This window comes from Bufo gargarizans, chromosome 1, assembly GCF_014858855.1.
Source record: "Bufo gargarizans isolate SCDJY-AF-19 chromosome 1, ASM1485885v1, whole genome shotgun sequence".
In the NCBI taxonomy this organism is placed as follows: Eukaryota; Metazoa; Chordata; class Amphibia; order Anura; family Bufonidae; genus Bufo; species Bufo gargarizans.
This window is the reverse complement of record NC_058080.1, coordinates 647,655,598-647,682,374: the sequence shown is the minus strand read 5'-3', so window position 1 is coordinate 647,682,374 and position 26,777 is coordinate 647,655,598. Positions and strand designations below refer to the sequence as shown.

The 26,777-nt window shown below is 45.9% G+C and overlaps 1 long non-coding RNA gene across 1 annotated transcript in view; it reads left to right on the top strand.

Moving 5' to 3' along the window:
• The first annotated feature begins 1,630 nt into the window (after positions 1 to 1,630).
• Positions 1,631 to 26,777, top strand: part of LOC122935670 — a 59,439-nt gene continuing 34,292 nt past the window's right edge. Inside the window, exon 1 of the long non-coding RNA XR_006388814.1 lies at positions 1,631 to 1,817. This is a non-coding gene — a long non-coding RNA (uncharacterized LOC122935670). The remainder of the gene's footprint in view (positions 1,818 to 26,777) is intronic.

Below are 26,777 nucleotides of genomic sequence, written 5' to 3'. Positions count from 1 at the left end.
TGATGACCGGTCATTAATATCTAAAAGGTGGACAACCCCTTTTTAAATATGACAAGGACCATCCCTAACTGGAGATATTGTTAAATGGAAAGCTCTGGGGATTATCCCATAAAAAGTATTTATCATCTATTCACAGGATGATTGCGGGGGCCACACAGCTAGGACCCCCAACAATCACTAGAACGGGGGGTCCCAGGCTCCTGTTGTGGAAGAGGTTGAATGGAGCCATAATCATGCACGCTGCCATTCATCCAATCTGTAGGGAACTGCAGAGATGGTCAAGCGTTGTACATGGCTATCTCCATCAGGTCCCATAGACTTTGCATGGACTGGAATTGCACATGTGTGACCACTGCTCCCTCCAAACTCCACAGGGGTTCAGGACTTCAGTTCTAGTAATCAGTGAGGCTCACAGCTGCGGGGCCCCCAACATTCATACATTTATCAAAAGCTAATTAGTGGAGATGCAGGGTGTCAGACCCTCACAGATCAGATATGAATGGTCTGTTCCAGGTTAAAGGTATGTTCATGCTGGATGTAATTTGTGTTGGAAAAATCCACGTAATGCATGTAAATAAAGCTAAAAGGGGTATTCAGGTCATGCACAGGATAGGGGTTAACTATTAGATTGGTGGGAGTCCTGCCACTGGGACCACCACAGATCACAAGAACAGGGACGCTGTACCTCATGGAGCCTCCCAAAATCAACTCAGCGGCCAGTCGTGTATGCGTGCGTCCACTCCATTCATTTTTATAGGAGTTCTAGAGATAGCAGGGGAGTACAGCACTCGGCTATCTCCATAATTCCCATAGACATTACCTGAGTATCTACACGCATGTGCGAATGGCTGTTCTGTTCATTTTGGGGGGCTACAAAGAGTACAGTGTCCCCGTCAGGGGCGTAGCTATAGGGGGTGCAGAGGTAGCAGTCGCTACCGGGCCCAGGAGCCTGAGGGGGTCCAAAGAGCCTTGTGTCACATAAGAAGACACCGGTATTATAGGAAGTGCATGCTGGTCAAGTTACACCTCTGGCTGGAGGGAAGGGGTAAGGTCAAAAATTTGTTATGGGGGGGGGGGGGTGTAGTGTGCTGTTTCAATTTTTGCCTCTGGCAGCAGAAGCGCTACGTGCTTCCATGCCCCTGGCCACAAAGCACTGAGGGAAGGGGGGCCCAAGCTGAACTCTTGCACTGGGGCCCATGAGCCTTTAGCTACGCCCCTGATCCAGACATCCTCCCTATGCTGTTCCCAAACCATTTCAGTGGTGTTTCCATCCATTTCTGACCTTTTCCTGTGAACCAGACCCCCTCCCCTCTTCAGAGCAGGGAGTGCCTGGTTTAATGCTCGGGTTCTCGCATTGACTTCCATTGTGCTTGGGTGCTCTGTAGAGCACCTGAGCATCCCAAAGTGTTCTACTCGAGCACCCAAGCACTTTGGTGCTCTATCAACACTAATCCCCCACCCTCCGTTACATTAATATTACATTTTAATTTATAGCTGATTTCTCCTGTAACTAAGGCTGACATATGGTTTTGTGGCCTTTGCCAGAACCCCACCAGTGAGTGAGCAGCACTCCCGCCCCTCTGCTGCTCTGGGCTGCCCTCCCTCCCTCCTCCCTGCGCTCACAGCTGATCGGTCACTGACGATGACTCGGAGGCCCTGTGAAATGAAGTGAACTCTGACTGACCAGCGTTTTTCACTTACCTGATGTCTGGAGCAGGACTGCTTGCTGGATGTGCCGTGGTGTTGGGGAGGGAATGAGCGAGGGGTGAGCGGACAGTTATCCCCCTGATTTGTTTGCCGCTACTGAACTCCAGCAGGTATGCACAGCGAGCAGTGAGAGGGCTTGTGCGTGCGGTCGACGTGGTGTGTGACTCCTAGGGGGAGCCTCGGCTTGCCGTGTAGCAGGTGAGCTGAGGAAGCTGTTGCTTCAGCTATGCGTGGCTTAAGCTCAGTTTTGGGAAGCTGTGGAGCCGTACTGCTGTGAAGTTTGTGTCTTCAGCTTTGCATCGGTCCCCTAAACCAACGAGTGAACTTTTGCAGCCCCCGCAGGAAGCTGTTCATGGAGATGTCGATCCGGACCCAGCAAATCGCTTGAACCAAGGACGGGCAAGTTTGGTGAAAATTATCTGTTTAAATGCCTGTGGTTATAACACCTAACTAACTGAATAGGGGCAAAGTGCCGTGGTTTGTCTGCTAACAACATTAACAAATAGCACAAGCTGAATCCTTGTTCAAGGCCCCACGTTTTTTTTTTTTTTACTGGCTCCAGCAGAAGGCTTCATTATTTAATATCTGAGGGGGGCCCTTGCAGTGCTGTGCTGCTGCAACAGTGATTTCACAGCGCCTTGCCGTGTAGGCAGCGACTCCACGGTGCCTGATGCCTGAGTAGTGATTTTATAGTGCCCTGCTGTTTTGGCAGGGATTTAGCAGTACCCTGCCATTTTAGCAGTATCTTTACAGTGCCGTGCTGCTTAAGCAGTGATCTGGTAGTACTCTGCTGCTTTAACGGTGACTCCACGGTATCCTGCTGCCTTGACCTCTACAGTGCCTCATCGCGCTGGCAGTGATTTTATAGTATTCTGCTGCCCTGGTGGTGACTTTGTGGTGCTCTGTTGCCTTAATAGTGACTTTATAGTATTCTGCTGTTTTGAAAGTGACCTTACAGTGCCCTATTGTTTTTGTGTTGACCCCACAGTGCTCCGCTGCCTAGGCAGTAACCTCACAGTGTCCCGTCCTCTCCTTGTAGTGCTCTGCCGCTTCTTCGACAGTGACCTCACAGTACTCCATTGTTTTTTGAACATGGCCCCTAAAGCACAAAATAGGAAATCCTTGGGTACCTCGGCCTTTGAAGGCGTAGAAGGTAAAAGCCCTAAAACCAACATTGAGAGGTACTTAAGATCCTCCCCAACTAAAACAAGAGGTACTATGAAACCCGCTCAGAGGAGAGAGAAGAAGCTAGAAATGTTGTAACGCTTCCCGAAAATAGTGAAAAAGAGGCTATGGATAATCAGACATATAAGCGAATGGAAACAATAGAGCAAAAATTGGGGGACATTCTGGAGGCCTTAAAAATAACTAACCAAACCTTAGGCACATTGACAACTACAGTGTCCTCAATGCAATCTGATATTTCTCTTATTAGGGATGATATGGACAAAATGCGTTCTAGAGTTAAAGAAACAGAGCTATCTCTAATCACCACTAAACATGAAGTCTCCTTAATGGAAAAAAAAAAGTCAAAAGATTGATGGAGAACATAAGGCCCTTAAGGAGAAACTAACAGACTTGGAGGACAGGTCACGCAGAGGAAATATCCGACTGATAGGTTTTCCGGAAGGATCGGAAGGGGACGACCCAGGGGGGTTCATCCAGAAATGGTTGATGGACTCTCTGGGCCGAGAATCTTTTTCATCATTATTTATGGTTGAACGGGCACATAGGGTCCCTAATGAAAAAACTGGAAGCCCCCCGTGTAGCCTGTTGGCCAAAATTCTCTGCACCAGTGATCGCGATAAAGTATTGAAGCGAAAGAGAGAACTTGGCGATCTAATTTATAACGGGAACAAAATCTCGATCTACCCAGATTATTCTTTCTCTACTCAGCTTAAGAGGAAGCAATTTGGGGAGATTAAGAAATGCCTTATTAATGCCAATATCAAATACTCAATGCTGTTCCCCGGAAAATCAAGAGTCATCTGGTTTAGTGTAGTTTATGTCATTCATGTATCGATGATTCTCTGTGCTCCATCGCCCGGCTGGAGGCCGGGGGGGCTATGAGAATCCTAACTGGAGGGTTTCTTCTCCTTTTTTTTCTTTTTCTCGTTTTTTTTTCTTCTGTTTTTTTTTTTTTTTCTCTCCCTTTCTGTATGTTCAATTAAGAGTCATTTGGTTCAGTGCAGTGTTTGTTATTTATGTATTGATGATTCTCTGTACTATATATATAACATGCAAGAAATTGTTTAGAGCGCGGTGGGGGTGGAGGTGGGGGGCTGGGGGGTGTGGGGGGGAGGAGGCCTAGGCGATGTGTAACAGGCGCATGGGATTTTATTGTCCTGTGCACCATGGGGAAGGGGGGGGGGGTTTGTTTCACTGCTGCGGGATCCGACCTAGAATTTGGGAGGGGGGCGGGAGGGCCTGGCCACTCGTTGCAATTCTGTAAATGTCACGTATACTAACATGGAATGTCCGCGGATTGGCGGACAAACTTAAACAGAGGGTGGTATATGATGTCATCTCCAGACATTTACCTGCCATTGTGGGGCTGATTGAGACACATTTTACTGTTGAAAAATTGAAATATATGCGAAAACCTTGGACGCAGTACGAATACCACTCCCACTACTTGGTCTATTCACGAGGTGTTAGTGTTTGCATACATAGGAATGTGGATTATGAGCCATATGATCAATGGATTGATAAAGAGGGAAGATTTGTATTCCTATATGGCCGGTGGAAGGGACTGATATGCGCACTTGCGTTTGCATATATTCCTCCCCCTTTCTCCTCGGAAGTACTTAGAAAACTTGCAGAGTATTTATTTAAGTGGGATCCGTGTCCTATATTAGTGTCGGGAGACTTTAATTCTATTATGGATAATAAGGACAGGGTATCCGAGTATAGCGGAAGGGGGAGTATTAATGATCAACCCACGATCCTTAGCGGGATCTGCCAGGAGATGGGTCTTATAGATGTGTGGCAGTTCTTGTACGGGAAAAAAACGTCCTTCTCCTGTTTTAGTAGATCTTGCAGGGCCATGTCTAGGATAGATCTATTTCTAGCAAGTGCAGAATTTTTGGAATTGATTCAAAAAATGAAGTACGAACCACATGGTATATCCGATCATACTCCAATGTTAATTTCGAGGGCTGACTTTTTACCCCCCGTGGGGAAAAAATCCTTTAGGCTAAACCCACATTGGATACAGGTGGTCAGTGACCAAGAAAAAATTGGGAAAGACATTTCAGAATTCTGGGCACTAAATTATGGATCCACACACATACATTATGTGTGGGATTCCTTGAAGGCCATGATAATAGGGGCATATAGTATGAGGATTATGCGGAAAAGGGCGGAATATGCTAACACTGAAAAGGAATTGGTAGAGAGGGTCTTGAGGCGGCCTTGGCCAAACAAAATGAGAATGGCACTCGATCATTACTAATGGAGGCAAAGAGGGAATACCAGACTTTTCTTTATGAAAAGGCGCAACATAGACACTTTTTTGCTGGACAGCAAGATTTCTTTGAGAAAGGCAAGACAGGTAGAATGCTGGCATCGGTGATTGCTAGTCAAAAGGCCTAAATCCCAATAAAGCAAATAAAACTGCCAACAGGTGTACTAACTAATGACAGCTTTAAAATCAAAACTGCCATCATAGAACACTTTACTAAAGTGTATCGGTCGGACCTCGGGGTGGATGACGGAGCCCAGGCTCTTTTTTTTAGGGTATGGCACTCCCTTGCCTTTTCTAAACTAAATTTGCCACTTTCTCTTGAAGAGGTGGAGAAAGCTGTTGACAGTATAAAGGGCAATACGACTCCGGGCAGGGACGGCATACCTTTTGAATTTTACAGAGCATTTCGCAAAACAGTACTGCCTCTTCTTCTGCAAATGTTTAATGAATCTTGGAGGAGTGGTTCACTCCCCCCCTCCTTGAGGGAAGCCTCCATTTCCTTAATCCTGAAGAAAGATAAAGATAAGACAGAGGTGGGGGCGTATCGCCCTATTTCGCTACTCAATACCGATTGCAAGATAATAGCGAAAGTACTTGCAAACAGGTTAAGGGGGGTTGTTCACCGTCTGATCCATTCGGATCAGACGGGTTTCATCCCAAAACGAGATATACAATCTAATATTCGCAGGGCCTTTCTTAACGTATATGTTGGGGAGGGGGAGGATCGCTCCATCCTGTCTTTGGACGCCGAGAAGGCCTTTGACAGGGTGGAGTGGTCCTTCCTGTGGGCGACTTTGGATAAAATGAATTTGGGCGAACATTTCATTAAATGGATACAGTTGCTTTATTCGGATTCTAGGGCCAGGGCTAAGATAAATGGGATCGACTCGGAACAGCTTCCCCTACAGCGAGGTACACGGCAGGGTTGTCCCCTTTCACCTCTGATATTTGCCCTAGCTCTGGAACCTCTTGCTTGTAAAATCCGGCAGTCTAATCAGATCATAGGATTTGGAGGGAGAGGAGAGGAAGATAAGATTAGTCTATATGCGGACGACATTCTTGTATTCCTGAGGCAGGGATGGAAAGCCGTTACACCTGTTATGAATATCTTGAAAGAATATGGGACAATATCGGGGTATAAAGTAAACTGGGATAAATCTGAACTTCTCCCTCTGGTCCGAGTGCCCCCTGACAGGCCCTTAGGCATTAAGTTACTCGGACTAACTGATTCCATCCGATATCTGGGTATCAGTATAAGTGCGGATCTGTCTCGATATAATTCCTTAAATATAACTCCTATGGTTAATAAGATCAGCGAGAAGATCCGGTCTTGGCAGAAGCTGCCTCTGTCACAGGAGGAAAGGATTGCACTGATCAAGATGGTGGTCCTCCCTATTGCATTATACCCTCTGACAGCATGCCCGATATGGATTAATGATTCCATCTTTGGGTTAGTGGACAAATTGATGAACGACTTAATCTGGGGGAGGGGAAGGGTTAGGATTAAGCAAAAATATCTCTGTATATCGGAGATAAGGGGTGGCCTTTCCCTTCTATTCCTCCAGGGATACTATATTGCAGCACAGATAAAGTGGTGTTTGGGAGGGGGGAGGGCAGAAAGCCAGGCCACTTTGTTGTTGGGTATCCTCTCAAGGGATTTCCAGGGGCCATATGGGGATATTTTTTCTGTCCTGGAGACTGGTCATTTGGACATGAGGAAAAAACAATGTTTGATTAGCGATACACTAAATAAGGTTTGGAATAAGATAAAAAAAATTACTAGGTGAGACATTCCCTACTTATTTTACCCCACTTTGGCACAATTATAATTTAAAAGAATTTAAGTCAATTGTAGATTATAAATACTGGAATTCACGCGGAATTAACCGCTTAACTCATATAATATCACAGGGTAATATTATTCCTTTAGATGAATTAATAAAAGGTACACCGTCTTTCTTAGATAGATATAGGTATGCACAAATTAGTCACGCATATATGAGCACTCAGGATAAAAGTTTATTGGCCATTAGGGCAAGCCCCTTTTTGGATTATTGTTTCAGATTTAAGGATACTCAATTTACACTCTCTCAAATATATCATAAACTCCGGGACTGTTTGGGGGAAATAACTATATTTAAAAGTGAGGGAGGCTGGGAAGCTGAATTGGGCGAGGGGAACAGCTTGGAATGGGATATGGTATATCAAAACATAAAAAAAGTATCGATGTCTCAGAAATATAGATTCATACAGTTCAAGATTGTTCACCGCCTATACTACTCCCCCGCCTTCCTCGCCAAGATATATAAGGAAAGGAAGGACTTGTGTTCGAAATGTTCAGCAGAAAATGCGGAATTAGGTCACCTACTATGAAATTGTCCAGAAGTGCGTGGGTTTTGGACTAGTATTTATGAGGAATTATATAAAAAATATAAGATCAAATTGAAGCGAAGTTTTACGCAGGCAATATTGGGTCTTTTCCCCCCGCTCTGAGCTGACCCCCTACCAATTACGAGTTAGCATGGAAGGTTTTATGGTGGCAAAGGCCTTGATAATTAAATATTGGGGTACGAAGAATAGCCCTAGTTTTTATGAATGGATGGGGTGGGTTAAAAGGAACAATTGTATTAACTTGTATAAAGTATATTTGTAAATTTTAACTGGTTGATATGAGAACTTGTATATTTGCTCCAGAAAATAATAAAGGATAAAAAAAAAAAAAAAAAAAAAAAGGCTGACATATTAGTCCCAGTTACAGTGTGGAATACAGCCCCCAGAGAGGTTGTACATGGCTTTACAACCTCACTGCAAAGCTGATCTGAGTCTGCAGACTCCCAGATCCCGGCAAACACATGACTGCTGGGACCGGAGCAGAAAGCGGCATTGCCACTTCCTGATCTCAATACAAAGTGCTCGATGAGTGATGTGTATAGAGTGATGGGTAAGGCAGGGACGATGAAAAAACATCTCTGCCTTCTCTATGGGGAGCTAAGCTTCACTCACAGAGGGCTCCCTGCTCCTACATCTGCACAATTAGCACACAGCTGCTGTCTCTTGACGGACGTTTTAAAACATTCGTGAAAAAATATGTTGCTGACCGTATGGACGTATATAGTCAACGGGCAATCAACAATGGGCTAAAACCAAGTCACAAAATTAAATATTTACAAACACTGTTCAAATCCTGAGACTATACATCCAAGGACACTTTTTGGATCTTGTTGGATTATGGAATTTATCTCTTGTGTAGAAGTCTCCCATGGAGGTTATTGCGTCTTGGATGTGTGCTGTGTTACTTTTTTATTTTGATTTGTCTGTGGATTCATGACAGTGAGATCCATTGGAACGTGCACCATCATTACCCTTAAGGGAGGGTGGCCATTCTCTATGATCTACTAATAGGAAAATCACTGATAACAATATCATGTATCAAAGCCTCCACCAACTTCATAGCATCAGTAGACTGAAGTGTACCATCACAGAGCTAAAGTAATACATGTAACCTCTAGTAATAATGGTTAAATGGGACGGAGGACCCTTAGACATGTAACATGTTTATTTGTATAACACTTGTGTATATCCAGCAGTACTTTCTTTCTTGATTCACAGGGCCTGGTTCCAGCATAGTCATCTCGTCTGAACCTATCAAAACAGGAGGAACTTTGGTTGGGTTGATAAGAAAGGCTTGGGTTGCTCAATTGATGGTATAATTTCAGTTGGTAGGATGACAAATATTCTGTCCAGCAGGGTTAGAAAATTATTCTAGTTCCTTCTGCCAGAATCTTGGTATTTCTCAAGTGGTAAGTGTGGTTATAGCACCATCTAGCGGTGTTAAGTTGTATTACACTTTGTTTTTCTGTTACAAAGACTTTGGCATTGTGGGTGGTGCACTGCTTTGTGGGAGTGCAAACCATCCTGGGAAAGAGAAGTCTACAGTCTCAGGACACATCAGCAGAGCTGTCCTTTTTGTCTCCTTCTTAAACTTAAACATCCTTGTAAATGCATATCTGGTGAAAGAGCTACCTTCATTTCAGGGATAGTTGTAAGATTTCAGATAGTTGTAAGTGTTACTCAGGGAGTTGTTATTACTGTTAGCTAGCCATGTAATCTTATGTACATGCAGCCATTTTTCCATGCGCTTCAGTGTTAATGCAAATGTTATAGTGCATGCTATTCTATACTCTATACTCAATAACATATGTTATTTGTATTCTTGTAGTTTTACCGGACACTTGTACAATCTCTCACTCGCGCGCATCGGGCAGAGAGTACAACCTGTTCACCAATAAACAAGTTAGACTACAAAGAACAGTCCTCTTATTTGGAAGACAGGAATGGTTTATGCTGAATGTCAGACTACACACTGTGTGAATGTGTATGAAGACAGAACAACAAATATTATCAAGGCCACAGATGATAAACAACATCTAATTGGCATCTAAAAATTCAATTGTTACAGGAAAATGAATGAAATGAATCATATGCCATGGTATCAGTAGTAAATCAGGAAGACAGGAAGCGGCAGCACAGACAGGTACAAACAACACAGCAGGCTGAGCCATCTCCCACTGTTTTTCAGCAAGTGCACAGTGGGGATTCCAGATTCTGCAGTTGGTTGATGATGGCTTGTTGTTAGAGTCATTAATCAGAATGTCTCATTCCTTTTAAAAATTTAATATTCAAGTATAAAAATAGTATAAAAAACAAAACAGAACATTCCTTAAAATCTATTCTTAGATTGCATATGAATACATTGTTGCTAAAAATAATATTTCAGGGACCATCTGTTGACAATTAACACTTTTCTGGCTGATAATTAACTGCTCGTTAATTACTAAATTTAAACTGTTTATGATGTGTATGAAAAGAACAGGCTGTCAGGTCTGACTTACTGCCTTTCCAAACACAGCACAGTCTGGATTTAGAGTGAATGGTAGCTGTTACTGGTGGATTATAACCTTAAAGGGGTTATCCCATGACTAATGTAAAAAGTGAAAATCACACATCATATAGTACATGACAATATCTAACAAAGCTATAACCAGCCCTGTACCTCACATGGATCCAGAGATCCCCCCATTCATTGCTCTGCTGGATTTTATATGAAGCTGAAAGCTCAAGGGGAGTATATTTTCTGCTGCAGCTAAGGGGGCGTGTCTGAGCTCTCCCTATCACATCTTTGGAGGCAGTTGAAGGATGAAATTGAGCATGTGCGGCCATCTCAGTGAACAGGTCAAAAAAGTAATTAAAAAACAAACAGCAGGTAGTGCTATACGGATATATTTTATTGAATAACTCAGTGGCTATGCAAAATTTTTAATTGCATGCAGTTACAAAAGTTTTCAGACCCAGGTGCTGGTTTGAAAACTGCCGAATATTTTTTGTGGGACAACCCCTTTAAACTTTGCTTCAGAAATACAGATACACCCTTCCAAGTTTACTATACTTTGGTGTAACTCTCCCAATAACTCTCTAGCTGATATTACTTTCCAATTCACAAGTGCCACGGTAGCATGCTCTACTCAAACTCAGACTGGGGACCTAAAGTGGCCCTGGAAAACAAAAGAGAGGCCCCATATTGTAAGTGGGTCTAAATTGACAAAATGCAGGGCAACACAAATAGGTGGAGTTAGCAATGCCATAGTGCAAAATACTGTCCCAGCAGAACCAAGTACCACAGCGTAGCACAATATAATGCCCCAAAAGCTGTCCCTCTGTGGTGGCCATCAATAGCTGCCATTTTCTGTCCTCCTTCAGGCTCTGATTAAGATATAAAACAGGGGGATAAGGAGTTGAGATGCAGGCCACAGCATCTGAATTCAGGAGGGAATGTGCAGTCGCTGGCCTAGTGCATAAATACCTCATCACAGTGTTAATTACCACCAACAGCTCATTATATACCCAGCCAGTGGCAGAGAGGAGGACTTAGGTGGCCCCTAGGCATCGGCCTACCAGGAAATTTCCCTGTAGGGTCTATGGCCAGTCTACCCCTGGCTCTACTAATACAGAGTTAAGTGCTTGAGGTATGTCTGACACAGAATATAAAGCGATTGATTAATCGACTGATAAATACAGTAGTTGTCTACTACCATCGTGTTCCAAAATGGTAAGACATATTGTAAGGAACCCAAGAAATAGGGAAGAAAAGCCAGCAAGCAACATTTAAAAGAGTTTTCAGAAACAGTATCCACAGGTTTGTTGACCACAAAAGGGTCATGTTTGATACAAACCTTGCACAAAAAGGTGATGGTTTCAGCTTTTAGGGGTTGTTCTCAGGTGGGGCTTAAATGTTCCAATTTTGGCATTGAACGTTGGCAACTGTGGTGGTGCTGCAGCTAAGCCCTATTTACTTTAGTGGAGCCAAACGGAGATACCACAAACAATCCATGGGCCAATGTGGCACTGTTTCTGGAAGAAAGCAACCATGTTTTTCTTATTCTCCACAATCCTGTGTTTTGTACTAGTCTTTGACTTCCAAAGCTCCAACAAATGCACAAAATTTTTATGTATTTATTTATCACAATTAACTCCTTTTACCCCACGCCTGTTTTCACGTTCCTGCCGAGGTAATTTTTTGAAAATCTGACATGTGTCATTTTATGTGGTAGGTAGAGCACCATAGTGCTCGGGCCGAACACATCGGGATGCTCGGGTGCTCTACCGAGCACCCAAGCACAATGGAAGCCAATGGGAGAACCCGAGCATTAAACCAGGCACCCCCTGCTCTGAAGAGGGGATGGTGCCTGGTTCATAGGAAAAGGTCAGAAATTGATGGAAACACCACCAAAATGGTTCGGGAACAGCATGGGGAGGATGTCTGGATGCATCTTGGACTCCCAGGTCGCTGCTGGGAATGATGTAGTCTGAGTAGAACGCCACTTTTACAGACTGACAATAATACGCACAAAACTGAAGATAAAATTGATTTTAGAGGAAAAATTGTTAGGAAACATTCTTTGCTGTATTTTTACTTGTATATAAAGTGCAAGTGCTACCAAAAATTACAAGGAAGAGGAACTCCGATACAACCTGTATATCACTTAAAGGAGGGCCTCATTCACATTGTAGTACAATTGTTCAGGTATTCGGACTCCTACACTCCTAAGGCCTATGCACTAAGTGAAAGGGCTGCCAAAAATTACAAGGAACTGGCACTACAATACACCCTTTATTACACATAAAGGAGGGCATCATACACAGCCTTGAAAAATTATGATTGATGGCCTGCTGGTGACCCTCAAAAACATTTAGAGCAAGGGCCTGCTGATCTGACCATCTAAAACATTATGGGCGAGGGCCTGCTTCAGCTATGGTTACTCTAGATAAGCTGTACCCGTGACGGTGACGATCCATTCAGATGTCTGCCCTATCAACTTTCTATGTTATTTTCAGCGCAAACCATCGTGACCATGGGTAACGGGGAATCAGGGTTGATTCCGGAGAGGGAGCCTGAGAAACAGCTAAGGCTACCACTTCCAAGCAAGGCAGCATGCATGCAAATTACCTATTAGGTATAATTAGGTGAGGGCTTGCAGGTGAGCTGACCCTGTAAAAGATTGTGGCTGAGGGCCTGCTGGTGAGCTGACCCTTTAAAAAATTATATGCAAGGGCCTGCTGCTAAGCTGACCATTTAAAAAATGTACAGTGTTTAAAGCAGGCCGGGTCGTCTGATACTTCAGCTAGAAATAATGGAATAGGGCTGCAGTTCTATTTCATTGGTTTTCGGAACTGGGGTCATGATTAAGAGGGACGGCCGGGGGTATCCGTATTGCGCCGCTAAAGGTGAAATTCTTGGACCGGCGCAAGACGAACCAAAGCGAAAGCATTTGCTAAGAATGTTTTCATTAAATCAAAAACGAAATTTGGAGGTTCGAAGACGATCAGATTCTGTCATAGTTCCGACCATAAACGATGACGACCAGTGATCCGGCAGCATTATTTACATGACCTGCCAAGCAGCTTCCGGGAAACCAAAGTCTTTGGGTTTTGGGGGGAGTATGGTTGCAAACCTGAAACTTAAAGGAATTGACGTAAGGACACCACCATTAGTGGAGTCTGTGGCTTAATTTGACTCAACACGGGAAACCTCACCCAGCCCGGACACAGAAAGGATTGACAGATTGACACTGCTCTTTATCGATTCTGTGGGTGGTGGTGCATCGACGTTCTTAGTTGGTGGAGCGATTTGTCTGGTTAATTCCGATAACGAACAAGACTTCTCCGTAATTACTAATTACGCGACCCCTGGCAGTGAGGATTGTGTTGACCAGGCTCTTGGATAGTGAGACTGGACTTGTAGGTGAGGACCTGCTGGTTAGCTGATCCTCAGAAAAATTATATGCGAGGGCCTTCAGGTGAGCTGACCCTGTAAAAGATTGTAGGGGAAGGCCTGCTGGTGAGCTGACCCTGATAAAAATTATATGCGAGGGCCTGCTGGTGATCTGACCCGGTAAAACATTATATGCTAGGGCCTGCTGGTGAGCTGACCCTCTAAAAAATGATTTGCGAGGGCCTTCAGGTGAGCTGACCCTGTAAAAGATTGTAGGTGAAGGCCTGCTGGTGAGCTGACCCTGTAAAAAATGATATGCAAGAGACTGTTGGTGAGCTGACCATGTAAAACATTGTAGGTGAAGGCCGGCTGCTGAGCTGACCCTCTAAAAAATTATATACATGAAACTGTCCAGGCTTTGGAGAGTGTCGCCATGCCTCTGTTGGAACTGCTGTGTGTTCCCCTTGTCTCCCCTGCTCGGTTGCAAAAAGGAACTACATATCTGCCACCAGCGTTGTCAGATGGAAATTTTTGGAGTAATTTTTCAAAAAGGATCTTCTGGTATTGCACCATTTTGCTAGTCCTCTCCACCAGAGGAATGAGAGATAAGAAGTTATCTTTGTAGCAGGGTCGAGAAGTGTGAACAACCAGTAATCTGTGTTATGTAAAATGCGTATAACGCGCAGGTCGCGGGAAAGACAGTCTAACATGAAGTCAGCCATGTGTGCCAGAGTACCAACAGACAAGACTTTGCTGTAGTCATCAGGAGGATCATTCTCAATCTCCTCATCCTCATCCTCCTCTTATTCCCACCCATGTTGAACAGATGGAATTAAACTTCCATGGGTACTACTCTCTGTAGCCGAGGCAACCGTCTCCTGCTCCTCCTCCTTTTCATCGTCTAAGTCGCGCTGAGAAGACGAACTGAGGGTGGTCTGGCTATCACCCTGTGTAATGTCTTCCCCCATTTCCACATGCAAAGCGTTGTCCTTAATTGTGAGCAGCGAGCGTTTGAGTAGACACACAAGTGGAATGATTAAGATCATAAAAGCGTTATCGCTGCTCACCATCTGTGTTCATTCCCCAAAGTTTCCTAAAACCTCACAGAGGTCAGACATCAATGCCCACTCCTCGCTTGTGAATAGCGGAAGCTGACTGGAAAAGCGATGACCATGTTGCAGCTGGTATTCCACTACTGCCCTCTGCTTCTCACAAATCCTGGCCAACATGTGGAACGTCGAGTTCCAGTGCATGCTCACGAAATTGCCGGTGAGCTGGCAATTTCAAGCGCTGCTGCAGCGTTGACAGACCGGCTGAAGCTGGCGATGACTTGCGGAAATGTGCACACACGCAGCGCACCAGCACCAGTAGCTTAGGCAAACATTCACCCAGTGTGCCGTCAGGGATTCAGGGAAATGTAGTGTCCCTGGTTGAATGCACTTGTCCATGTGTCCGTGGTTAATTGGACCTTGCCAGTTACTGGATTGGTCAGGGCACGTATGATGTTATGGGACACCTGTTGGTGCAAGGCGGGCACGGCACACCTTGAAAAATTGTGGAGGCTGGGGACTGCGTAACGCAGGACGGCCGCTGACATTAGGCTGCCTAAATGACAACATTTCCAGGACCAATAATTTGGAAAGCTGCGCATTTAGTGCTATGGCCTGTGGGTGGGTGGCTGGGTATTTGCGTTTAAATGCCTGAGATAAGGACACGGAAGTGAATGTGGTCGCTGATGGTGCTTGCAAAGGTCTAGGTGCAGGGCGGGAGGCATCCGGGCCTGTGCCTTCGACAAGGGATTGGCCAGCACGTAACACAGGGGAAGAGGAGGCAGTGGTGTGACTACAGACACAGATTGTGGACCGAGATGTTAGGCACACCTATTACAGTGCTTTGATGCCATGTGGCAGATCGTGCTGGTGGTGGTGAGGTTGCTAGTGTTCACACCCCTGCTCATTTTTGTATGGCACAGGTTGCAAATTACAATTCTTTTATTGTCCACACTTTGCTCAAAAAAGCGCCATACTGTGAAACACATAACCCTTTGCAAGGGAGATTTCCACAAAGGGGTGCTTTGGTGAACAGTTTCGGGCATGTTTGGTGTGGTCCGCCTTCTCCCTTTTGTCACCCTTTTGTCACCCCACTGCCTCTTCCAGACTGTTGCGATGCAGCAGAATCCTCCCCCTCTGTACTGCTGTCCTTGCTCGGCTTTCCACCCTCCAAGGTTGGGTCAGTGACTTCATCGTCCACCACCTCATCTTCCACTTCCTCACTCTTCTCATCCTCCTGACTCGTTGACCTAACCACTACCTCAGTGATTGACAACTGTGTCTCATCCTCTTCCTAAACCTCCTGAGACAGTAATTGCCGTTGAGTTATTGGCAACTGTGTCTCATCATCATCCACCTCATTAAACAGTAATTGCCATTCCTCACCGTCATCTTCTTGTGATTGTGGATGCTCAAGAGTTTAGGAATCCGGGCACAAGATCTGTCCCTCTTGAAGCATGCTTGGCGAGAGGGCCAAATCAAAGAATGGCACTTGAAAGAGCTTCTCGGAATATCCGAGTGTGGGATCACTTGTTTGCCCAGACGCTCCATGGTGGGAGGGAGGAGGATCAGGGTGAGGATTGGGTTGAGCAGATTCTTGGCTACTGAGACTGGACTTGGTGGAAGACAGGGTGGTGCTTAACTCACTGGAAGCATTATCTGCTGCAATCCAACTGACCACCTGGTCGCACTGGTCTGATGCAAAGAGTGGTGTCTGCGCCGCCCTTCAAACTGGGACATGAAGCTAGGTATCGTGGATGATTGTTTTTCTTGTGCTGTGGCAGCTGGCACAGTTTCATCACGCCCAGGGCCACGGCCTCTGCGTGCAACATCAACACTGCCCCATCCCTTACTGCTCACCTTCTTCATATTAAATGTTAGATATGATTGAAAATCTGTCACACGTACAGTAGTGTAGGATTTGGAAGTTTATGCGCAAACACATTAAAAAGGTATTTGGGATGTGGAAACGTCACACAGGAGATATCCCGCGGATAATGTCAATGCTGTCACCAGCGGCTAATGAAAAATTACAGGGAATGTCACAGGTATTTGGGATGAGGAAACGTCACACAGGAGAGGTACCACCGGTAAAGTCACTGTATGCAGCTTCTACGCAAAAAAGTACACTGTATGTCACAGATACATTTTTGAAGCTCACACGTTACACTGCAGATGTGGTGCTGGTAATGTCACTGTCAGAAGCGGACACATTCTATTGAAAAAGTACACCGTATGTCACAGATATTTTTGGGATGCACACTTTACACAGGAAATGTGGCGCAGCTAAAGTCACTGTCCGCAGCTGACACCGTCAACGCAAAAAGTACACTATATCACAGATAAAGTTTAGAAGCGCACACGTTGCACTGCAGATGTGGCACTGGTAATGTCACTGTCCGCAGCAGACACAGTCTACGGAAAAAGGACACTGTATGTCACAGATATTTTTGGGATGCGCACAGTTTACACTGGAGATGTGGCGCTGCTATTGTCGCTGTCAACTATTGTACCCTATTTAGCGCAGGATGCACTAAAAATATAGATTGCTGCTGCCACACACAATAGTCCTTAAAAGGACTTTTGGGTCTCTGAAAAGTTTTGGTGGTAATAATATTCTTAAATCACTCCCTACACTGTCTATCCCTTCCTCAGCACAGCTCTCCATGACTAAGAATGAGCCGAACATGCGTCATCGGGTGCTACATAGAACCCGATGATGCGTTCCGGACAGCCAATCACTGTAATGCCATCGGCCAACATGGCTACGGCATTACAGTGAGGGTAGTACTTTCCCGCACATTTATTGGCTGCGCAGCCAAGAAACATGCTGGGTGGAGACTCGAGAATTGCGCTCGAGCACTTGCGGTATTCGGCCGAATACAGCCATGTGCCGAGCATTGAGATGCTCGATCCGAGCAGGTGTCTGACAGAGCATGCTTGATCATCACTAGTGGTAATTAGAGTTGAGCGGACACCTGGATGTTCGGGTTCGAGAAGTTCGGCCGAACTTCCCGAAAATGTTCGGGTTCGGGATCTGAACCCGATCCGAACTTCGTCCCGAACCCGGACCCCATTGAAGTCAATGGGGACCCGAACTTTTCGGCACTAAAAAGGCTGTAAAACAGCCCAGGAAAGGGCTAGAGGGCTGCAAAAGGCAGCAACATGTAGGTAAATCCCCTGCAAACAAATGTGGGTAGGGAAATGAATTAAAATTAAAATTAAATAAATAAAAATTAACCAAAATCAATTGGAGAGAGGTCCCATAGCAGAGAATCTGGCTTCACGTCACCCACCACTGGAACAGTCCATTCTCAGATATTTAGGCCCCGGCACCCAGGCAGAGGAGAGAGGTCCCGTAACAGAGAATCTGGCTTCATGTCAGCAGAGAATCAGTCTTCATATCATAGCAGAGAATCAGGCTTCACGTCAGCCACCACTGCAACAGTCCATTGTCAGATATTTAGGCCCAGCACCTAGGCAGAGGAGAGAGGTCCCGTAACAGAGAATCTGTCTTCATGTCAGCAGAGAATTAGTCAGCATGTCATAGCAGAGAATCAGGCTTCACGTCAGCCACCAGTGCAACAGTCCATTGGCATATATTTAGGCCCAGCACACAGGCAGAGGAGAGAGGTCCCGTAACAGAGGATCTGGCTTCATGTCAGCAGAGAATCAGTCTGCATGTAATAGCAGAAAATCAGGCTTCACGTCAGCCACCACTGCAACAGTCCATTGTCAGACATTTAGGCCCAGCACCCAGGCAGAGGAGAGAGGTCCCGTAACAGAGGATCTGGCTTCATGTCAGCAGAGAATCAGTCTGCATGTCATAGCAGAAAATCAGGCTTCACGTCAGCCACCACTGCAACAGTCCATTGTCAGATATTTAGGCCCAGCACCCAGGCAGAGGAGAGAGGTCCCGTAACAGAGAATCTGTCTTCATGTCAGTAGAGAATTAGTCTGCATGTCATAGCAGAGAATCAGGCTTCACGTCACCCAACATTGGAACAGTCCATTGGCATATATTTAGGCCCCGGCACCCAGACAGAGGAGAGGTTCATTCAACTTTGGGTAGCCTCGCAATATAATGGTAAAATGAAAATAAAAATAGGATTGAATGAGGAAGTGCCCTGGAGTACAATAATATATGGTTAAGGGGAGGTAGTTAATGTCTAATCTGGACAAGGGACGGTCAGGTCCTGTGGGATCCATGCCTGGTTCATTTTTATGAACGTCAGCTTGTCCACATTGGCTGTAGACAGGCGGCTGCGTTTGTCTGTAATGACGCCCCCTGCCGTGCTGAATACACGTTCAGACAAAACGCTGGCCGCCGGGCAGGCCAGCACCTCCAAGGCATAAAAGGCTAGCTCTGGCCACGTGGACAATTTAGAGACCCAGAAGTTGAATGGGGCCGAACCATCAGTCAGTACGTGGAGGGGTGTGCGCAAGTACTGTTCCACCATGTTAGTGAAATGTTGCCTCCTGCTAACACGTTGCGTATCAGGTGGTGGTGCAGTTAGCTGTGGCGTGTTGACAAAACTTTTCCACATCTCTGGCATGCTAACCCTGCCCTCAGAGGAGCTGGCCGTGACACAGCTGCCTTGGCGACCTCTTGCTCCTCCTCTGCCTTGGCCTTGGGCTTCCACTTGTTCCCCTGTGACATTTGGGAATGCTCTCAGTAGCGCGTCTACCAACGTGCGCTTGTACTCGCGCATCTTCCTATCACGCTCCAGTGCAGGAAGTAAGGTGGGCACATTGTCTTTGTAGCGTGGATCCAGCAGGGTGGCAACCCAGTAGTCCGCACAGGTAAAAATGTGGGCAACTCTGCTGTCGTTGCGCAGGCACTGCAGCATGTAGTCGCTCATGTGTGCCAGGCTGCCCAGGGGTAAGGACAAGCTGTCCTCTGTGGGAGGCGTATCGTCATCGTCCTGCCTTTCCCCCCAGCCACGCACCAGTGATGGGCCTGAGCTGCGTTGGGTGCCACCCCGCTGTGACCATGCTTCATCCTCATCCTCCTCCACCTGCTCCTCATCCTCATCCTCCTCGTCCTCCAGTAGTGGGCCCTGGCTGGCCACATTTGTACCTGGCCTCTGCTGTTGCAAAAAACCTCCTCTGAGTCACTTCAAAGAGACTGGCGTGAAAGTGCTAAAAATGATCCCTCTTCCTCCTCCTCCTCCTCCTACTCCTCCTGGGCCACCTCCTCTTCCATCATCGCCCTAAGTGTTTTCTCAAGGAGACATAGAAGTGGTATTGTAACGCTGATAACGGCGTCATCGCCACTGGCCATGTTGGTGGAGTACTCGAAACAGCGCAACAGGGCACACAGGTCTCGCATGGAGGCCCAGTCATTGGTGGTGAAGTGGTGCTGTTCCGCAGTGCGACTGACCCGTGCGTGTTGCAGCTGAAACTCCACTATGGCCTGCTGCTGCTCGCACAGTCTGTCCAGCATGTGCAAGGTGGAGTTCCACCTGGTGGGCACGTCGCATATGAGGCGGTGAGCGGGAAGGCCGAAGTTACGCTGTAGCGCAGACAGGCGAGCAGCGGCAGGATGTGAACGCCGGAAGCGCGAACAGACGGCCCGCACTTTATGCAGCAGCTCTGACATGTCGGGGTAGTTGTGAATGAACTTCTGCACCACCAAATTCAGCACATGCGCCAGGCAAGGGATGTGCATCAAACTGGCTAGTCCCAGAGCTGCAATGAGATTTCGCCCATTATCGCACACCACCAGGCCGGGCTTGAGGCTCACCGGCAGCAACCACTCGTCGGTCTGTTGTTCTATACCCCGCCACAACTCCTGTGCGGTGTAGGGCCTGTCCCCCAAACATATGAGTTTCAGAATGGCCTGCTGACGTTTACCCCGGGCTGTGCTAAAGTTGGTGGTGAAGGTGTGTGGCTGACTGGATGAGCAGGTGGAAGAAGAGGAGGAGGAAGCCGAGAAGGAGGAGGTGGCAACAGGAGGCAAAGAATGTTGCCCTGCGATCCTTGGCGGCGGAAGGACGTGCGCCAAACAGCTCTCCGCCTGGGGCCCAGCTGCCACTACATTTACCCAGTGTGCAGTTAGGGAGATATAGCGTCCCTGGTCGTGCTTACTGGTCCACGTATCTGTGGTTAGGTGGACCTTGCTACAGATGGTGTTGCGCAGTGCGCACTTGATTTTATCGGATACTTGGTTGTGCAGGGAAGGCACGGCTCTCTTGGAGAAGTAGTGGCAGCTGGGAACAACATACTGTGGGACAGCAAGCGACATGAGCTGTTTGAAGCTGTCTGTGTCCACCAGCCTAAATGACAGCATTTCATAGGCCAGTAGTTTAGAAATGCTGGCATTCAGGGCCAGGGATCGAGGGTGGCTAGGTGGGAATTTACGCTTTCTCTCAAATGTAACGCTGCCGTGTGACATGGTTGAGACGCTTGGTGGCGGAGGTGGTGGTGGTGTTGGTGGTACATCCCCTGTTTGCTGGGCGGCAGGTGCCAACGTTCCTCCAGAGGCGGAGGAAGAGGCCGAGGCGGCAGCAGCAGAAGAGGCCGAGGCGGCAGCAGCAGAAGAGGTAGCAGGGGGAGCCTGAGTGACTTCCTTGGTTTTAAGGTGTTTACTCCACTGCAGTTCATGCTTTGCATGCAGGTGCCTGGTCATGCAGGTTGTGCTCAGGTTCAGAACGTTAACGCCTCGCTTCAGGCTCTGATGGCACAGCGTGCAAACCACTCGGGTCTTGTCGTCAGCACATTGTTTGAAGAAGTGCCATGCCAGGGAACTCCTTGAAGCTGCCTTTGGGGTGCTCGGTCCCAGATGGCGGCGGTCAGTAGCAGGCGGAGTCTCTTGGCGGCGGGTGTTCTGCTTTTGCCCACTGCTCCCTCTTTTGCTACGCTGTTGGCTCGGTCTCACCACTGCCTCTTCCTCCGAACTGTGAAAGTCAGTGGCACGACCTTCATTCCATGTGGGGTCTAGGACCTCATCGTCCCCTGCATCGTCTTCCACCCAGTCTTGATCCCTGACCTCCTGTTCAGTCTGCACACTGCAGAAAGACGCAGCAGTTGGCACCTGTGTTTCGTCATCAGAGACATGCTGAGGTGGTATTCCCATGTCCTCATCATCAGGAAACATAAGTGGTTGTGCGTCAGTGCAGTCTATGTCTTCCACCGCTGGGGAAGGGCTAGGTGGATGCCCTTGGGAAACCCTGCCAGCAGAGTCTTCAAACAGCATAAGAGACTGCTGCATAACTTGAGGCTCAGACAGTTTCCCTGATATGCATGGGGGTGATGTTACAGACTGATGGGGTTGGTTTTCAGGCGCCATCTGTGCGCTTTCTGCAGAAGACTGGGTGGGAGATAATGTGAACGTGCTGGATCCACTGTCGGCCACCCAATTGACTAATGCCTGTACCTGCTCAGGCCTTACCATCCTTAGAACGGCATTGTGCCCCACCATATATCGCTGTAAATTCTGGCGGCTACTGGGACCTGAGGTAGTTGGTACACTAGGACGTGTGGATGTGGCAGAACGGCCACGTCCTCTCCCAGCACCAGAGGGTCCACTAACACCACTACGACCATGTCCACGTCCGCGTCCCTTAATAGATGTTTTCCTCATTGTTATCGTTCACCACAACAACAAAAATATTATTTGGCCCAATGTATTGTATTCAAATTCAGCTGAATATAAATTTGAGGCCTAGTATTTAGGCACTGGGTGACCGGTATAGATTTACTGACAGAATTAGACTTGGAAATGCACAGTAGCGTGTATGTGAAGTTATTCTGAATGACCCTATGTGCACCTTGAATATTATATACCCTTTTAGGGATAGATTTCAAGTAGCTCTGCTACAGCAGAAACCACTAAATTAGGAAATTGCTAAATTGGGAATTGTATTTCAACCCAGAACAAAAAATGTGCTTTGACAGACACTAAATAACTTGCCCAGCCAGAACAGTACAGCGGTAACGACAGATTTAGCGGGATATAAATTTGAGGCCTAGTATTTAGGCGCTGGGTGACCGGTATGGATTTACTGACAGAATTAGACTTGGAAATGCACAGTAGCGTGTGTGTGAAGTTATTCTGAATGACCCTATGTGCACCTTGAATATTATATACCCTTTTAGGGATAGATTTCAAATAGCTCTGATATAGCAGAAACCACTAAATTATGAAATTGCTAAATTGGGAATTGTATTTCAACCCAGAACAAAAAAAGGGCTTTGACGGACACTAAATAACTTGCCCAGCCAGAACAGTACAGCGGTAACGACAGATTTAGCGGGATATAAATTTGAGGCCTAGTATTTAGGCGCTGGGTGACCGGTATGGATTTACTGACAGAATTAGACTTGGAAATGCACAGTAGCGTGTGTGTGAAGTTATTCTGAATGACCCTATGTGCACCTTGAATATTATATACCCTTTTAGGGATAGATTTCAAATAGCTCTGATATAGCAGAAACCACTAAATTATGAAATTGCTAAATTGGGAATTGTATTTCAACCCAGAACAAAAAATGTGCTTTGACGGACACTAAATAACTTGCCCAGCCAGAACAGTACAGCGGTAACGACAGATTTAGCGGGATATAAATTTGAGGCCTAGTATTTAGGCGCTGGGTGACCAGTATGGATTTACTGACAGAATTAGACTTGGAAATGCACAGTAGCGTGTGTGTGAAGTTATTCTGAATGTCCCTATGTGCACCTTGAATATTATATACCCTTTTAGGGATAGATTTCAAATAGCTCTGATACAGCAGAAACCACTAAATTATGAAATTGCTAAATTGGGAATTGTATTTCAACCCAGAACAAAAAATGTGCTTTGACGGACACTAAATAACTTGCCCAGCCAGAACAGTACAGCGGTAACGACAGATTTAGCGGGATATAAATTTGAGGCCTAGTATTTAGGCGCTGGGTGACCGGTATGGATTTACTGACAGAATTAGACTGGGATATGGCCAAAAAATAACCACACTATTGCTGGTTAAATGCACTTGGTGTGACAGCTTGACCAACCACACTACTGAGGGTTAAATGCACTTGGTGACAGGCGCAGCTTGCCCCTGATGTAGTATATGGCCAAAAAATGAACAGACTATTGCTGGTTAAATGCACTTGGTGTGACAGCTTGACCAACCACACTACTGAGGGTTAAATGCACTTGGTGATGGGCGCAGCTTGCCCCTGGTGTAGTATATGGCCAAAAAATGAACAGACTATTGCTGGTTAAATGCACTTGGTGTGACAGCTTCACCCTGATGTAGGCTTTAGCCAAAAAACAACCACACCATTGAGGGTTAAATGCACTTGGTGACAGGCGCAGCTTGCCCCTGATGTAGTATATGGCCAAAAAATAAACAGACTATTGCTGGTTAAATGCACTTGGTGTGACAGCTTCACCCTGATGTAGGCTTTAGCCAAAAAACAACCACACCATTGAGGGTTAAATGCACTTGGTGACAGGCGCAGCTTGCCCCTGATGTAGTATATGGCCAAAAAATAAACAGACTATTGCTGGTTAAATGTACTTGGTGTGACAGCTTCACCCTGATATAGGCTTTAGCCAAAAAACAACCACACCATTGAGGGTTAAATGCACTTGGTCGCAGCTTGTGCTGGCGCACCACAAGACACAAAATGGCCGCCGATCACCCCAGAAAAAAGTGACTGACAAACGGTCTGGGCAGCCTAAAAACAGTGAGCAATTGAATTTCAACAGCTCAATGATGCACAGCTGCAGATCGATCGATTAATCAAGTCCTTTGGAGGAGTTAATCTGCCTAATCTCGCCCTACTGTCGCAGCCGCAACCTCTCCCTACGCTAATCAGAGCAGAGTGACGGGCGGCGCTATGTGACTCCAGCTTAAATAGAGGCTGGGTCACATGGTGCTCTGGCCAATCACAGCCATGCCAATAGTAGGCATGGCTGTGACGGCCTCTTGGGGCAAGTAGTATGACGCTTGTTGAGTGGCTGCTTTGCAGCCTTTCAAAAAGCGCCAAGAAAGCGACGAACACCGAACCCGAACCCGGACTTTTACGAAAATGTCCGGGTTCGGGTCCGTGTCACGGACACCCCAAAATTCGGTACGAACCCGAACTATACAGTTCGAGTTCGCTCATCCCTAGTGGTAATACCTTTGGAACGCTTTACTTATCCAAGCCATTCTGACATTGTTTTCCCATGACACATTGTATTTCATGACAGTGGTAAATTTGAGTTGATATATTTCCCATTTATTTATCAAAAAATCCCAAATTTACCAACATTTTTTGAAAAATTCACAATTTTCAAAATTTGAATTTCTCTACTTTTAAGATAGATAGTAATACCTCACAAAATAGTTTTCAGTCAACATTCTGAATATTGAAAGTTGGAGGGCACTCAATTATCAGGAGGTCAAGGTGAGCCACTGCAGGTAAGCCACTGACACTCACTTTATTTTCAACATTCCCAATATGTCTGCTTTATTTTGGCATCATTTTGTAAATGTAATTTTATTTTTTTAAGACATTAGAAGGCTTAGAACTTTAGAAACAATGTTTCCAATTTTCAATAAAATTTCCAAAACCATTTTTTAAGCACCAATTATAAAGAAATTTTAAAGGGGCTTACCTAATAGATACTGCTCATAAATTATCCCATTTTAGAAACTACACCCCTCAAATTATTTAAAGCTGATGTTACAAACTTTGTTAACCTTTGAGGTGTTCCATAAGAATTAAAGGGAACCTGTCATGTGGATATTTGATTATAATCTAACTAATTATATACAATCATTAACTACTAAAAGTACTTTAGATTAATTCACTTACTGGTGTGACAGATGGTTAGCTCATAATATACACACAAAAATGCTGCATGCCACATGCTACGAGCTGATTCGAGTCCGGCGTGAGGTCATCGAGTCCAGCGTATATTTAATTCAGAGCTATAGCCATTCCCCTGCCCACCTGCTGCTGATTATGGAAACAAACTGTCACTCAGCAGCAGGTGGGCAGGGAGAGTCATAAGCTCATGAATATTCAGGACTCATCATTATCAGCTGGAGATTTTCAATACAAGATATTGGCAGATTGACTGGGTCAATTAAAGAAAGTGACCCAGCATTTAGCTAAGATAATCAGTCACTTATTTATGTTGCCCTTAGTTAGGACACCATAAAACTGGTGACAGGTTCCCTTTAAAGGAATATAGAAATTTAAAGGAATTTTTTTTGCAGATTTTTTATGTTAACCAATTTTTTCTTGCAACCCAGCGAGGGTTAACAGCTAAATAAATCTCAATATGTATTACACTGATTCTTCAGTTTACAGAAATACCCCATATGCTGTAGGGGTGCATGGCAGTGGTCAGAAGAAAAAGGAGTGCCATATGGTTTTTGGGGGGAAGATTTTGTTAGAAAATTTGGTATTTGAAGATACCCTGAGGTACCCCCTACAGTGGAAACCCTCAAAAAGTGACCCTCATTTAGAAACAACACCTCTCAAGGAATTTATTAAGTAGTGTACCGAGCTGAGCTGTGAAGACATGCTTTGCTGAGCTCCGCTTATCTTCTTGCTATGGGACTCATTCACGTTAGCTGACAGACTTCATAATGGTGAAGATCGGAGGACAAAAGCCTACAGACTCTGCTGTAATCCCGAAGGGACCTAATCCGGGAGCGGGCATGGCAAAATTCCTAAAGAAACAGGCTGTAACGCCTGCGGCTAAAGAAACCATGATGGCGCCGGCAGACGAGCGCACTCAAGCAGAAACAGAAGGAGGCCTGTCTAAGGGAGACAGCGACGGGGGTGAGTCCTTATGCTCCCGCGCCTTGCCTGTGTCCAGGCGTTTCATAAAACAAGCCCTGGCAGAAGCTCTGACTCCTCTCAAACAAGAGATCTCGGTACTTACCCATGAGATTCAGCATATAGGCCACAGGGTTGAATCCCTGGAAACCATCCAACAGGCCGCCCTGGAACACAGCTCCGCTGTCTCTCAATCCCTCTCCTCCTGCCAACAGCATATACATTTCTAACATGCTGCTAGGGAGGAACAGGAAAACCGAGGCCAAAGGAACAATCTCAGAGGCATACCTGAGACAGTGGCTAATGAAGAACTCATGTCCACCATTAAACTAATTGCCGAGTCCCTCTTGGGAAATGGCGACTCATTTTGTATGATTATAGAAAGGGCTCATAGAGCTCAGACAGAAGCCAAAAGATTCTGAACCACCCAGAGACATTATCTGCCGATTTCTGAATTACATAGATAAAGAAAAAATCCTCAATGCTGCCAGAGCATCAAGCAACATCTCTTTT